This window comes from Pelodiscus sinensis, chromosome 1, assembly GCF_049634645.1.
Source record: "Pelodiscus sinensis isolate JC-2024 chromosome 1, ASM4963464v1, whole genome shotgun sequence".
Classification (NCBI taxonomy): domain Eukaryota; kingdom Metazoa; phylum Chordata; order Testudines; family Trionychidae; genus Pelodiscus; species Pelodiscus sinensis.
In genome coordinates, this window is record NC_134711.1 from 46,717,501 (window position 1) to 46,730,000 (window position 12,500).

Sequence of the window (12,500 nt, forward strand, 5' to 3'; positions counted from 1 at the left end):
AAAGTCACAATCATTTATACGTGAAATTTCTTATTTACAAACCAAGATAAACAAAAAAGTTACATCTCAACCAAAAACTGTAGGCTTTCATAGTTAGTAGATACCATTTAATGATGTAAATACATACCAAGTATCTAATATAATATAGGGTTTTATTTTTAAAAGGTTATATTTAATTCATGTTTCTCTTGTCACTCTTTTCAATTTGCCAAAACAACTGTTTTCCATATAACTGTAGAATTTTTCTAGTGACCACACAAACAATATTAAATATAGAGAATGCTATGTTTCTGAAGTGATCATTTAAAATAAATTTTCACTTTTAGAGCAGTCAGTTAATAAGCAATTACAGAATATGCTTTCTGCTTATACATGCTAAAAACTTTATTTCCTTCTTACTTCAATATGTGTTAAGGAATAATACTAAGTGCTCATTTAAAAGCACGCACTACTGAAATGGATGTTAAAGGAAAGAAACACCTAGTATTAGACATTAGGCTTTAATGATAATTTAAAAAACAAACACTTTTTATTATGTTATTCATTAAAGAATTATAGCATTTTGCATAGATGCAGAACTGTTGCTAATTTCAGTTCTCATATTAAAAAGAATCTAGTCAGGATATTCAGCGAATTAGATAATTTGCCATATCCTTATTAATGAAAAGTATGAATGACTGAATATATTATGCAAAAATATAAACCCTCATATCTCTTATCCACTTATACATTCACATAAATATTATGAATTTTATTATTTGACTAAAAATTTAGTACATTCTCTAAGTAATGTGCTTTAATTTCTTTCCAAATAGCGTTATGAGCATTTAATGTCTAATTCATTATATTAAAACTCATTACTCTCTCTCTCTCTCTCTTTTTTTCTCTCTGTTATATGTTTAATTGCTGTACTCGATTATGATGGGTGATTTGTAAAAACCATACAAATATATAAGTGTCTTAACTTACAAATGGAAACTGAAATGGAAAACTTTTGACTTTTTAAAATCTTTGACATTGTAGTTGTTTTATTATATGTGTAGGAATAATTCAGCAGCATCACTTTAAATAAGCCTTGAGTTCAACCTTTGTCTTTCTAGTCTAAACATTTTTATATTTCACCAAAGTTTATCTGGACTTTTTCAAAATGATCTACGTCAAGGAATCAGGCTAAGTGATAAAAGCAGGAAGGGAAAGTCTGAATCAGCGAATATTTATATTGGCAAGAGCTGACAATTTTATAAAAGAAAAAACAAACACAGAGGCTGTTATTTCTGAAGTGAAATCAGCTTCACTCCATTTGTTTCAGGAAAACATCATTGCATGAAATGATATAAATCAGTATTGATAACACTACGCTTCAAACTAGAAGAGACAAATGCCCTCTAAGCCACAGTATTTCAATGGATCGGAGTCAACTTCACTGTTGTCTAGTTTTTGCTAATCATCATAAAAATTCCCTGTGAAATAATTATCCCTAAAACAATCAAGACAGTGTATCTCTATAAAGGAGAAGATCGATTTAACAACAAACACTAGATTTATCTGTATTGATTAAAGGGCATTCAGTGTAATTTTAGTGAATTATGTCTGGCTTTCATTTCCCAGTAGAAATTTTTCTTGTGATGATCAAAAGGCAGATTGCAAACTCTTACATGATCTTTTGTGTGCTACCTACATAATATCTAACTAATTACCTTTCAAAGTAACATTGATGTGAGAATGAACAAAATACTATTTCTTCTTTACTACAAATTCATATGACTGAGTTTATAGCACTTACCTAAGAGCCTCATGCCATCTTCTCAATTCATTAATACAGAAATCAGGACTGTACTAAGAGTCAGTGTTAAAGGAACAAATCCAAGATCATCTTATGAGAATAGAATTAGAAAGATTAAGAAAATAATATGATTTTTCTTCTTAAATAGGAGTAATTTAAAAGGAAATGTTAACACTTTCATGTCTGAATTGTTATTAATAGTGAGAGGGAGAATTAAGGAAATTAGACAGATTTAAAGATAACTTAGTGGTGCTGTATGTGTGACACCATTGTTGGGACGGTTTAACTGAGAATTAATTGGAGCTAAAAAGGCTTTTTATTTTGCCAAATCAATGTATATGTCAATGTCTACTCATGCATTTATAATCTGATATAATGATGAGGAAGAGTCTAACTTACTTTGTTTAGTTAATAACATTAAGCCAGAAAAGATCACTTACTCATTTCATGTTCTCCAACGCACGGCTAACATAAGCAGTGTCTAATTATAGGACTAAATGTTTTAATAAAATAACCAATTAGAATGTTTACTGATTCTAACTAGCCACTGTTAAATATACTTTCACATGCATCCTTTGAATTACTTTAGTTAATAATTCAGCCTTCCACAATCACTAGAAAGCAAAAGGACAAAATAAATGACAAAAAGTTGTTTTTTAAAAGTCTGACAGACAATTAAATATTAAGAGGCAGTGTATTCTTTGCTGTCTGTCTGTGCTAAAGGTGCATACATGAAAATATTTCCATGGAAAAGTAAGAAGCTTTCTCATATTCTCTAGGAATACGTAATTTTGCACATTTAAATAATCTTCTTGCTGAATCAAACAGATCATAATGCATGTTTAAGACTCATATGATAAAGGAGATATGTCTTAGCATTTTAATATTTTGACTCACAAATTCAGATTAATGCATTTGCCTTCAAAGCAGATTTATTGGCTCTGATCTGCACTTAATATAAATAATCCAGAGGCATCTCTGATTTATTTTTGTTATCTTAATTATGAGTCATTAATTGCAATCCAAAATAATCAACCCAACAAGCACCAGTATTTTGTATAGTGACACTGACTAGCAATGATATTGACAACTAATATGTTAAATACAAACTAATTTAAGAAAAGCTTAACAGAAGCAAATGAGAATGTTTTCTGCCTTGTCTAGAAGTAAAACTGCTAATATTAGTTTAAAATGATTGGTTTTAATGATTAGTGATCTTGCTTAAAAACTTGTAAATTACATTAAAATGTTACTTTACAACGTGAATTATTTCCTAGAATTTCTCATGTCTAATTAGATTAAAGTTAGGAACTACAGAACCTATTGATATAAAGTTATATGGTCATCCAAAATAATATTAGAACCGTTTTAAGTGCCAACACAATGATGCATGCACATAATATATCACAACAGAAACTTGAGAATGAAAAAAGGTGCTGAAAATCTTGATGTTAAATTGCTATGCAAGTGTCCAACATGACTACATAAATGCAACAATGGTTCTATATTGATTATAGTCCAGCCCTTTTTCCATTCAATATAGTGGAAGTTTATTTAAATAGATGCATTATCAGATCCTTTCAGTTTGTGTTCATTTAATTGCTATACTAAAAAGTATATTATTCCATGCACATAAATGCATAGTTTTTTCTTACAGCACTTGTAGCAAAAACATAAATATGTCTGAAAATAGTTTAAAAGGGTTAATATAACTTTGAAAAAAATTATCACTTGCTGAAAAGTAAAATAAACTTGACGGTATTTTAGATTACCTTAACACATACAAAGTACATGTTGTATTGTCTTACTCAATGTATATAAAAGTCTGATATATGATAAAGTTATCTTATTATAATTAGACTACTAAAAGGAAATAATTAAAGTCTCTTACATTTTTCTAAGAAGTGAAGTTACTGAAATATCCAAAAAGAATCAAAGCTTTTATCAAAAAAGATAATTCTTTGAACTGAATTTTAATAAACCAATAACAATGTTATTGTTCAATAGGTAATAATTGTCTTCATATAAACTGAAAAATATTGTTTGGGGTGATTAATATACAATGCCACATTATGCATTTGGGAGTGTCTGTGCATAATTTTTACTTCTAATGTTTTTATGTAATTGAGAGAACATGTTCATTTGCTCTAATAACTACTAAGATGCACTTAATAAAATGAAATGTAATAATACTTGTAATTTAATCTATTCATGGAAGTAATTTTAAAAGTCTACCACTCTTCTTAATGTGGATAACATTCATAATTTATAAAGTGTTGTGATGCAGAATTGACAATGCCATTGTTTTTTACACTTTGAGTTGATTCTGCAGCCTTCATTATCTGCATACCAACCTCAGGATTATCAAGGGCAAACAAAAGATAATTAACACCAGAAACAGGCAAATGCAGGAGCTACTGACTGAGGTTTCTCACTTAATGCAATACCACTGAAAACTGGGAAATAGAATAAGTATTTAAAACCTTTTTTTTAACTGCAGAAAACTATTTTATATGTATTTTCTTTGCCATTCTTAAAATGATAATTTGGCTATAACGACTATTTATCCTATGACTGATTGACCTACCCACCCTTTGATACTCATTATATGCATTCAGCATAAAAAGTACTTTTCAAAATTGTTAACCTTAATTTTCTTTGCAGAGCTTTTTTTTAGAGCAAAAGACACCCATGTTCTATTTCTACTATGTCTCTGACTCACTGAGGGTATGTATACACTGGGACAAGGTCAAATTAAGATATGCAATTACAGCTCCGTTAATTTGTGTATCTGAAGTTGAAGTACCTTTACTCGACTTTTGGTGCTGACCACTCCGCAGGAAGTTGAAGGAAGAACACTCTCCCTTCAGCTTCCCTTAATCCTTATAGAAGCAGGACTACCGGCATCAACCCAAGTGCCCCTCTCAGTTCAAATTAGTGTGTCTCACTAGACCCACTTATTTGAACCCTGGAAGATCAACAGCAGCAGCTTGGATCTTCTCTGTAGTGTAGACATACCCTGAATGACTTTAGACATGTCATTTAACTTCTCTTGGCTTCGATTTACCTTTTCTGTAAAATAGGCCTGATAACGTCAAGCTACTTCACAGAGATCTCAGTGAGCTAGTACATGTAATGAAAGTGTTGTAAACTGTGCTACTGTATAGTTGAATATATTGATGAAAGACCCAATATAAGTGGCCATGTTATTTTGGTATGTACTCATGACAAACAAACAAGAAGTTACTGAGATATGATACTGTTCCAATTCAGTATTTTTTGAATAAGAAGAGTCAGTTGGAGATTTTCTTGTGCAAGGAACATTGAATTGGATTCTATATAAGATGACCAGACATCCTAATATTGGAGGCTTTGTCTTATATATGCAACTATATTCCACTCCCCCAAAAGGCCCAGTTTTTTACACTTGCCCTCTGGTCACCATAACTCAATGTTACATTAAAAAATGTCTGCCGTATAGCTAATGAGTAACTATAACCCAGAAGAGGAAAAATTATCTTCTGTGAATCAAAGACAAGGGAGTCATTTTATCAGTAGACTGTAAACATAATACAAAATATCCGCACAGAATCATTTTGCAAAATGCTAGAAAAATTAGACTGTAGCACCTAGTATCTTGATGCAGTTTACAAATGTTGGAGACAACATAGCAAATTCTTACTTACCTTAGAAATTCATGCCTTCAAATAAACGTGACTGCTTGCCCAAGGACTACTCCTTTTATCTTACCTCTGCTTTTCTAATTTTGCAGCTAAAATCCATCAATAAGGGACTGATCCTCAACAAGATCCAGGTACGAGAACCCTTGTTTCCATGCAGAACCATATTAGCTTTAGCGGGTTCTACATAGGCTGTTTTCATGGATTTAATGGCAAGATTAAGGCTTTAATTATTAAATGTATTATCATTAATTTGAAATTAGTATTAAAGAGTTACAATATGATTAATTGCAGTTGGAATACTCTTAGTATCCCAACACAGTATGCCTTGCTGTTCCCATAAAATATGGCACCCTGAATAATACATACATTATTAAAAGCACTGCAATTATATACTTCAAACATCAGACTGACCGATAAAGTAGTAATAATGAAATGGGAACCACATGTGTCATTTGGGAAATCATGGAAAAGGTAAATTGGACAAAAAATTTCTAACATGTAGGGAATATACAGACCATTTCTGAGCTAGAATGTTTTTCTTCTGCTCCAGCTACATGCCAATAATAAAGCCATTTGACAAAAAATGAAGAAGTGTTCTGGTGTCGAGTCTATGTATTAACAATGAACTATCATTTTATATTTCAAAAATACTATAAATCAGTGATGGGTAACCCAGGATAGTGAGTGGGCCTCATGAGTGGCCTTCCTTCATCTCAGTAGGCCGCAAGATTGTCATAAGTAAGATGGTTCCTTATATAGGTAGTTTTGCTAATTGTGCTTGTGTACCTAGAACTTGTGGGGTATGCCAGTTGAACCATAGCAGCACTTTGATTGATGCAGAGGGAGTGCATAGCTCTCACAGTCAATGTTGTGTGCAATCAGCATGCACCTCAGTTAATATGTGTGTCACTTTAGCAATACCAGAGGGAAAACAAAAAGTCTTGCGGTCCACACGTAGAACTCTGATAGTCTTGTATATGGCCCACACACTGCAGGTTGCCTGCTACTGTTATAAATCCTTATATATTTTTGAGTTTGCCATCCTCAGTTATATAGTTTTCTACCATGTACACTGTATAGAAAGTACACAAAAATACACAGAATAATACATGGACCTCATTCTCTTCTGATGTACACTAGTACTACATCAGTGTACTAGAGTGACTTCTATGGGCTTAGCCTAATTTAAACCAGTTTAAGTGAGGTGGCCCAGATTCCTTCTCTTGGTACAGGCCCATTTACACAATCAGAGAAGTGCACATGTGCAGAAATGTGGCCACAACTAAGAATGCAGTGAGGGATAGAGGAAACGCTCTGGTAGCACAAAGCCAGGAATCAGTCAACTTCTATGTGAACTGCTGGTCCCTCCCCAGAGATGGAGGGAGCATGAACTGGGCTGGATCTCTCCTATTCTCTTCCATTTCCCAGTTGGCTATGATGCATTAGGGCAAGACATTTAAAGGTATCTAGCTGTGCTGAAATACCTCTAAAGATCTTACCATTAGAGTACACTAACTTATACAAAGGTTAGAGAAACTTGATAGTCAAGATGTTGTAACCAGCTCTCTGACCCACCCACCTGTGACAGGTGGATCTTAAAAAAGCAGATATTAAAATATCTAAATTTGTATAGACATTCACATTAGTAAGTTATAACAATTGTTATAGATAACTGAATCAACATAAGACCATTATATTAAATGTACTCTGGCTGGAATATATACCATGTCTGCTGAAATAATTCAGTTTATGTAAGATTTCCCACATTTAACTGTTCCCTCATTAATACTCACATTACAAGGAAACCATCAGTGTCTTCACTATTATATTCCAGCTTTCAAAAACATTACTTTAAAGATATTACTTATATGATACAATATGCAGGAATAGAACCATAACAAGAAATAAATGGCATCATCTAATTAGAAGGCCCAAAGGACATACACAAATAAAATGTTAAAGTATAGATGCTCTGTGTCACAGATATTTTGGTAATGTCTTGCTTGACATATACTGAGTCTTATCCATCAAATAGCCAACATTACAAAAGACTATATTCTAATCTTCATTGGTATGATGAGGTTCCTATTCTCAAAAGTTTTCATAAGAGCTACCCTACACAGTTTTCTGATCTGCATCTTTTAAATGAGTGTGGCATTCATGGTTTCATTTTAAAAGCTTACTGTAGACTAGGATTTGCAAAGATTTGTATTACATAAGGAGGAATACTTAATACTGAGCAGTCATAGTGAGTCAAAATAGCATGTGCTCTCTTCATTTGGATATTTTTAAACAAATTGTATCTTTACACTGCATTTAATATTATTTTATTGCTAAGTAGTTACATTTTCCATCTATTTATTTTACCAGCACACATTTTTTTGTAAATGTATGTGACTTGTTCAGGAATGGAACAGGAATTTAAAGACACAAGGCCATACATTTTCTTCAAGCTGTAAGCAGAATTCCCATTTAGGCTAAGGAAATTGTGTGCTTAATTGAGAACAGGAGACCGCTCATCATAATACAATAATTATACAATGAAATGCAGATATTAGAAAGGTGACATTAACAATGGAAAATTGACACTATAACTTCTAATGTTTTACTGTGGGCCTTATAATAAAACAAGTATTACATAAGTAACTATTTAGTAATTGACTTCACACTACACTCTATGTGGTGAAACACATTTTCCACAAGCAAGGATTAAGTTCTAACTTCTCCCTCACTCTCTGTAATTTTTCTCTCTGTCATATATATAAATAATAAAAAAAGTATGCAGCAGTTGGAATTTCTTTATCGGAAGTAGGGGACCCACTGCGTAGGATCCAATTAAGAGATCACTTTTAAGTACAGTAGAGTCTTGATTATCTGACCTAAACAGTACCGTAGGATAGTCGGATAGTGGAAATGTTGGATAATATGGATAATTCTTTTAATTTTATAAATTTGCCCTTTGTAATACCTTGCAGGGTCCAGTTTTAAACCTCCTGTGTCTGCCGCCTTGACCAGCCCTTGTATTTCTCCCCAGACGGGAGTAAGATCCTGGGCTCTGCCTTGCAGTGGCTGCACAACCCTTGCCCTGCGCCACTCCACGTCCCCCGCCGATGATTTTCCAGAGCTGTGTGTGGCTTGCCTGAGCTGTAACACAGGGCAAGGCACTTATGGCTTTGCCAGAAACAGGAAAAAAGCAACTTTGCCAACAGCAAATTCTACAGGCACAACAAGGCATTGAAGACCTGCCAACCAGAGCTCCCGCCCAGCCCTGGAAAAAGGAAAAGAGAAAGCAAGGCCATCGTGGTGTGAAGCATCCCTGGAGCCCCTTGCTGTGACGTGACAGGTGGCACATCAGATAAAGCGGAATGTCAGATAAGCGGAGGTTGAAAAATCGAGACTTTTCTGTATAGGATTCCTTCTCCAGTTTCTGGGGCTCTGTTATTTAATGTGACTTCCCATCAAGTGCCTCTTTTAGTTATATCTAGGTTTAGAAGAGGAAGATTGAGGTTATCCAGTAACTCTCCTCGACTGCATTCACACATTAAAAGTCCAGTCTTGACCTTCAGATACCCGGCAGTGAGGGGAACGTAAGCTTCTTACTGCCACATGAGTCCACTCCACATTGCCCAGTCCTGAAGGGCACAGGAATTGGGCCCACTATGAAAGATGGGCAAAGCTCATTCTGCAGTTAGAACCCACACAATTGTATAGAGGTGTGATGGTGGGGAGGGCTCATACAAATAAGTTACCAGCACTTTAGAAAAGCTTTCTGCAGATAGTGCTCCTTTCAAACTGGGCATAGGGGTCATAATTGTTACTCCAACACTAGCGACTATAATAAATTCTGCAGAGCTGCTGGAGGGAGCACAGGAAGTGAAGGAAAGGACTGACATTTATAAATCACCCTAGATAATCAAACAAACAATAAAAAATAATAAACAGATTGTTGGGTGTGGGTTAGACTTTCACTCACACACCAATTGCCTAGGGAAGAAGGGACAGTTTACACCTGTTTCAGAAGTGTCATCTGGAGAGGCTGGTTTTGCATCATGTATCCCATTCACTCTTCCCTTCCCAGCTGAGAGTCAGCCAGGGAGGAATCTCCAACTGTTCCTTGGACAAGGAATGTTGGGAAGGCACCACATCCCCAACATCTCTCCCCAAACTTCAATTACCATCTATGCTCTGCAGGGAGAAAAAATATGGACTTTGGGTGTCACTGTTTAAAGAAGAGGATCCTTCTTGGTACTCCATTTGCCTCCTTGTCTGGAGAGTCCAGACAAAGCTTGACAGATTTGTGGGCTTCATGGCACAGAGGTTCTGTGGATGTTCCGAGGTTAGTTCTTGTTAATCCTATGCTTTGACTGTTCAGGGACATGCAGGTGTGTTTTATGTTGCTGCTGCTGTTTTGGGGTGTGTCTACACCGCACCTCAGGGGTCGAAATAAGATACGCAATTTGAGCTACACAAATTACGTGTCTTATTTTGATCTTATTTCAAAATAGCTTATTTCGAAATTTGGCACTATCTAAACAGCACATATTTCAAAATAAATTGCTATTCCAAAATGTCCCTTACTCCTCATGGACTGAGGTTTATGGGGATATCAGAATAGTGAGCCTGTTATATTTCAAAATAATGGGCACACTCAAAAGATGCGGAATAGCTATTTCAAGATACTCCAGTATCCCGAAATAGTGCTTCACTGCAGATGTAGCCTTAGAGACTTCTACTGGAAAGCATGATAAACAAATGTGAGACACCAGAATAGATCCCCATATGGACTCTTTAAGTGTACTAAAAAGTGCTGTGTACCTCAATACAGCTAACAGAATTAGAAATAAGGTACATTTTATTTTTATTTTTCTGAAAATGGTGCAATGTCATGCTTATTTTGATAACAGACCCACCACTAGGATTTCATCACTTAAAATTATGTCCCAGAACTTCATAATTTCGTACACAATTACAATTGCCAGATTTGTAACTTTGTGAGCAAATGACCAGTTAGACTTCTGACTAGACTTAAGTGTCTGCCAATGACAAATGTGCACACAAGTTGCATGTATATACTTTTAAACATTGAATTATGGAAAATGAGTCCTAGCTCTGTATGTATGCATTGATGAATGCAGTTATCTATCTAAACAACGCTGAAGCTAGCTGCACTGCCAGCTGACTGAGGAGCTTTTAAACCACTGTTGCTTTTCTGACTCTCTCAGCTGTCCATGTGTCTTATGTTATTCAATTGATCTACAGTTGCTAGGATCAATGTGGATCTCCAGAGAGGGGGAGAATAATCACCCAAATTTATCAGTCATGTCAGATAAATGTCTACAACTCAGAGTGAACTCTTGTGAGTGGAACTGAAGACAGAAGTAATCTGGAACTCCTTTGAATGTCTCATTGATGTGAAAATACAGTGAAGAAGCTCTAGTCTGGTGGTCCAATTGTTCAGTGAATGCAGACTGTTCAAAATACTGAAGTTTCAACCATTAATCTACAGGAACATAGTGAATAGAGGGATAAAGAATGCTGGACTTAAACCACAAAATTACTTGTTTGAGTTAATGCTGGTTTTGCGAACCAGCAGTGGTATGTTAGAACATATTTTGTGTGCACAAATTCCCCTATTAAAGCTTTTTGTGGATTTCTTTGCCTATATTAGGCTACAGTTTGAAGGTGATTTTCAATTCCAAACCATACAGCTTCTAGTATTACTTCTGGTTCGTTTAAACAACCAAGTTCAAGTGAACCTATGCAATAACCTGAATTTTGACTATAGGTTTATTATAAGATTTAATAATGGAAAATAGGATTTGCTTGAACTAGACCTTTTTAAACCTAAAGATTTATTTCCAGGAACCCATTCTCATACTAAAAAGGTGGGTACCCATGTCAAACAAGAATTTGCACAATGTTCCTCAGTAAGGCTGTGTCCAGACTCAGGGGTTTTTTCGAAAAAAGTAGCCTTTTTTCGAAAAAACTTCCCCTGCGTCCAGACTCAAGCCACGTTCTTTCGAAATTAATTCAAAAGAACGCGGCTTTTCTTTCGATGGCGGTAAACCTCATTTCACGAGGAAGAACGCCTTCTTTCGAAAGTTCCTCTTTCGAAAGAAGGCGTTCTTCAATGTAAATAGGGCTTCTTCGAAAGAGAGCATCCAGACTCACTGGATGCTTTCTTTCGAAAAAGCAAGCCGCTTTTTCGAAATTTCTCCGTGCAGTCTAGACACTCTCTTTCGAAAGAGGCTTGCAGTCTAGACATAGCCTAAGAGAACAGCACTAGCTCCCATTGTTTAACTATATAGGTCACTTGGGGGAAAATAGGAGGAAAAAGACATGTTAGTTGGAAAATTCTAAGCTTTGTTGTCATATGAAAATAAATTTCTAGATTAATTCAAAGTGATAAAGGACATAGTTCAACCTTTGCCACAGCTGACTAAGTATACCTAATCTGTATGTGGTAAGAGTATATACTTAAGACTTGTGCCTCCACTGATTGCTCATGAGACTGAGGAGAATTCAACCCTACGGTTTTACTATGGCAGTAACAGCATCATGTCAAACCAATCTGACAGCTTTCTTTGATAGGATATCAAGCCTTGTGAATAAGGGAGAAGCGGTGGACGTGGTATACTTAAATGTTAGTAAGACATTTGACATGGTCTTGCATGACCTTCTTATCAATAAACTAGGGAAATATAACTTAGATGGGGCTACTGTAAGGTGGGTGCAAAACTGGCTGGACAACCATTCTCAGGCAGTAGTTATTATTGGTTCACAATTATGCTGGAAGGGCATAACAAGTGGGGTTCCGCAGAGGTCTATTTGGGGTCTGTTTCTGTTCCATTTCTTCATCAACTATTTAGATGATAACATAGAGAGCACGATTATTAAGTTTGCAGATGATACCAAGCTGTGAGGAGTTGCGAGTGCTTTGGAGGATATGATCTGGATAAACTGGAAAAATGGTAAACAGGATGAAGTGCTTTGGAGGATATGGTCAAAATTCAAAATGATCTGGACAAACTGGA

At 35.2% G+C, this 12,500-nt stretch overlaps 1 long non-coding RNA gene across 1 annotated transcript in view; it reads left to right on the forward strand.

Moving 5' to 3' along the window:
* Nucleotides 1-11,254, forward strand: part of LOC102445808 (uncharacterized) — a 25,743-nt gene extending 14,489 nt beyond the window's left edge. Inside the window, exons 2-3 of the long non-coding RNA XR_012903959.1 lie at nucleotides 5,556-5,597; nucleotides 8,442-11,254. This is a non-coding gene — a long non-coding RNA (uncharacterized LOC102445808). The remainder of the gene's footprint in view (nucleotides 1-5,555; nucleotides 5,598-8,441) is intronic.
* Nucleotides 11,255-12,500: the final 1,246 nt, after the last annotated feature.